Here is a 4,367-nt window from a genome sequence, read left to right as displayed (position 1 = left end):
GGTCTTTCAGTGCTCTATCAAACTCTTCACGCAGTATCGTATCTCCCATTTCATCTTCATCTGCATGGTCTTCCATTTCCATATTATTGTCTTCAAGTACATTGCCCTTCCACTTAGGAGCAAATAATTAACGAAAGCTTGCACAGGGCCACGCCCCTTTGTTGTTCTGTATTTTATAACGATATGTTTACGTAATGTGTATACATAAACATACAGTTATAAATGTCCCCGTTCGTAGTCGCTAATTATAACAATATGTTTACTTTTGTGCTGTAACATATAGCTATAATCAGCGGTGGAAATATATTTGCGAACGCCAACCGTGTGCGGCTGTCTCTTGTTGGATCGTCTGATCAGTCGGAAGTTGCATTGCAGAGGAGAGTAAATGCCTATTTAAAATATAATCATTTTTGGATAGCTCAACATGAATTTCCTAAGGGACCGTAGATTATCATGCATTTACCAGTAGAATATGGCGCGGAGAAAATATTTCGCCGCAGCATTTACCAGTAGAATATGGCGCGGAGAAAATATTTCGCCGCATGCAACTTCCGTCCGATCTCGACGAAAGAATTCATGACTGTGAACTCTCTATTTGGCAGAAACATAAAGAAAATTAAATAACTTCATGAAAGACTTAGACATAGATTCTATAATAAATAAATAGTCCATACACCAGTTCCATTTAACTCTGAATTTATGGCAATTATTACATCAACTTACACTTCAATGAAGGATTTAACATGGATGCCGTTTTGACTGGCACTTCTCTTCTCGTAATGAAAATAATTCCTTTGACGTTTTCACATACACGTCGCACAATAAATCTACTGCTATGCTGTATTGCACTTTTAGTGTTGCCGAGCGACTGCTCGATTAGTGAATGATTTAAAATGATAAGGCAATAACATAATGTTACAATTTCCTAATATTTATTCCTGTAGTGTTTTCTTCCAGTTTTATGCAGTCACAATGTGGGGGATATTTCCGTGTTTAGCAGATCCAGAACTTCTACAAAACTGAGCACATGGAAAAACTCAAAATACTAATCAAAGTTATACTCTCTGACAGGAAAACGATACCTCAAAACAATGTTTTTCTTTCCACAACTGCTCCTGATGTTGCAGCGTATGATACTTGTTTAGCTTTAACTGTGCTAATCTTGGCACATTAGGGACTCTGCAGAGGCTACGGTTTTACCCAGGAGCTTTCACACTTGAAACGTTCCCTTTGGAAAATTAATGAATTACTGTGTTGATAAACCTCTTACGTTATTTAATTTTCAAACAGCTGAGCAAAACTGAACGTACTCAGACATTCACGAAACTGACACACAATATTTTTTTTTAGCGCAACGCAATCTGACTTTCAATAATCCCCACAAAGAATGGCCCTGACTTACACTAACCTATACCTTTCACGAATAACTTACCTCACAAACACCCTCGTTACTCGAACTACTGCAATACAGCGAGCGCCAATATTGCCAGCTAAATAAAAGATTCTAACTACGGAAGGCACTAACTACCTATAGGCATAGCAAATGAAAGATTTTGACAGAGAACAAACAATGTATTTACCTTAGTTCATGACATCCAGTCTTACAAATTTACTCTTTCTGGCGGACACACGTCCAGACCGTACGCTCTTAAAATTCTGCCACCTATTCCCCACATCCACCACTGCTGGTGGCTCACCTCCAACTGCGCAACGCTACGCGCTGTTCACATCCAACTTCCCAACACTACAATAGCGAATATTCCAAAAATGTAAACCAGCCACAGACTGCACACAGCACACTCAGTGATTTTCATGCAGAACACTGTCGGTATTGAAGGAAATCGATAACAGGAGAACTGATGCAGCTGAAAATATACTCAGTTCGAAAATCAGGATAGCCTAAGACGAGCGAAGAAGAGACATTGAGGATGAACAGGAGAACGCATATGGTTTGCACTAATTGACCCATATACGGTAAGGCCTAATACAAACACTGACAAATCTTTTGTTGCGGTTTCCCACAACTTACATTTTGTCTACTTTATGTACGTTTTCCTCACAAATCACTGACATTATCCAGAAAAAAAACAGAACACATTGAACGACTAGAGGTACGACGTTCATATTCACAGGACATGAACATTAGTACGTTCCGCAGAAATGATTAACATTTCAGTCATCTAATTTCTGTACATGTCCTGTTGCCTGGTATGTACAGGGTCTGGCATGGTTCCTGATAACTTGGTCCATGCCTGCTGGCATCAATGCGTGTGAGGCGCGGTATACCTGTGGTATGGCCATCCATGCTGATTTCACCTGATTCCAAAGTTGATCTATGGTGTTTGGCATTGGGTGACAGCGCTGCAGCCACCGTTACACCATATGCGATACATTTTCCTTTGGCGACAGGTCTGGTAATCTGGCTGACACGTGTTCGTACAGCAACGTGCGCTAGTACATTTTCTTGTTGAAAAATGGAGTCTGGGGTGTTGTGCAGAAACGGTATGGCTACAGATCGCAGGATGTCATTCACGTAGGTCACACCGATCGCAGTACCCTGGAGACGCAACAACTGTGATTTGTGGTTGTGCCCAATAGCACCCCACATCATAAGTTCTTCAGTTTGCTCGATGTGTCTTACGCGAATGCAGCCACTGTGATGCCCATCCCGCATTCTGAGCCAAACCGAAATGCGGCCATCATTTTCAAACAAACGTAACCTGGATTCGTCCGGAAACTCTATCTGATGCCATTCCTGACCCCAGTGATGTCGTTCCATACTCCGTTGCCGTCTACCCTGTTTCTGCAAATTCATCAGAGGCAAGCGGAGAAGTGGACGACGCGCACGTAATCAGTCCCATAATCATTGCGGACAGACTGTCACCCCTGGTAGTGTACGATGTGTTAAACTGTTCCACTGTTGTCCAGGAACCGACGAAGAGGCATATCTGTCCCGCTGTGCCATTCGGATGACGTATCGATCTTGTCAGGGCGTGGTGTGGGTGGTGCGGCCTGACCCATCTCGTCGTGTTCTACGGCCTTCCGTGAACCATTCTGCACACACCCGTTGCACTGCCGAAACACTTCGATCCACACGAGCACCAGTTTCCCGGATGGATTCATCACATTCTCTCATGCCAATAATGCGCCGTCTTTCAAACTGACACATTTGACGGTGCGGTTCGCACATACGTCTGCGAGGCATCCTGCACATCTTCTCAAGTCACACTTTTTTTAGCAACAATAAGAGCCACAGGCATTTTTTACAGGTAACTGGTGTTGCGACGTGATGCAGATGTTGACCTCGAGCCCGAGGGCCGACGTGTTTCAAGTGCCAATCATTTCTGCAGAACATACTAATGTACACGTCCTGTGGATATGAACATTCTATCTCTAGTCGTTGTAGGTGTTCTGTTTTTTCTGAACGTGGGTGTACTTAAATTTAGCACGTAATTACTTAATACCATAGTGAAACATTCTGTGGAAGGTATTTTCATTTAGTACAATAGTAAGGAATTATGTAAGGAAAAAAAATGGTTCAAATGGCTCTGAGCACTATGGGACTTAACTGCTGTGTTCATAAGTCCCCTAGAACTTAGAACTACTTAAACCTAACTAACCTAAGGACATCACACACATCCATGCCCGAAGCAGGCTCAAAAATGGTTCAAATGGCTCTGAGCACTGTGGGACTTAACATCTGAGGTCATCAGTCCCCTAGATTTTAGAACTACTTAAACCTAACTAACCTAAGGACATCACACACATCCATGCCCGAGGCAGGATTCGAACCTGCGACCGTAGCGGTCGCGCGGTTCCAGACAATTGCGCCTTGAACCGCTCGGCCACTCAGGCCGGCAATGATGTAAGAGAAAAGTCCAAAGTTTGATACAATTCTTGTGGTGTCACCGCCAGACACCACACTTGCTAGGTGGTAGCTTTAAATCGGCCGCGGTCCATTAGTACATGTCGGACCCGCGTGTCGCCACTGTCAGTGATCGCAGACCGAGCGCCACCACACGGCAGGTCTAGAGAGACTTACTAGCACTCGCACCAGTTGTACGGACGACTTTGCTAGCGACTACACTGACGAAGCCTTTCTCTCATTTGCCGAGAGATAGTTAGAATAGCCTTCAGCTAAGTCCATGGCTACGACCTAGCAAGGTGCCATTAACCATTTCTAGAGAGAGTCTCACTTGTATCATCAAGAACGCTGTATACAAATGATGGATTAAAGTTAAGTATTCCAGCAGCTACGTACTTTTCTTTATAGCATTCATTACGTATCCTGTTTCAGACCTAACGCCAGCCTGCGTGAGTTGACGCGTGCATTTCGGCCTCCTCTAAATTAGTGTGCGTTGTGTTGG

General features: G+C 43.5%; 1 non-coding gene across 1 annotated transcript; it reads right to left on the bottom strand.

Annotated features, from left to right (window-relative positions):
• Positions 1-3,771: 3,771 nt before the first annotated feature.
• Trnas-gga (transfer RNA serine (anticodon GGA)) lies at positions 3,772-3,855 on the bottom strand. Its single transcript is given in 2 exon segments — positions 3,772-3,806; positions 3,816-3,855. It is a non-coding gene; the product is annotated as a tRNA-Ser (tRNA).
• Positions 3,856-4,367: the final 512 nt, after the last annotated feature.

This window comes from Schistocerca cancellata, chromosome 8 (genome assembly GCF_023864275.1).
Source record: "Schistocerca cancellata isolate TAMUIC-IGC-003103 chromosome 8, iqSchCanc2.1, whole genome shotgun sequence".
In the NCBI taxonomy this organism is placed as follows: domain Eukaryota; kingdom Metazoa; phylum Arthropoda; class Insecta; order Orthoptera; family Acrididae; genus Schistocerca; species Schistocerca cancellata.
The sequence above is the reverse complement of the archived record's forward strand: the minus strand, read 5'-3'. Positions and strand labels throughout refer to the sequence as shown.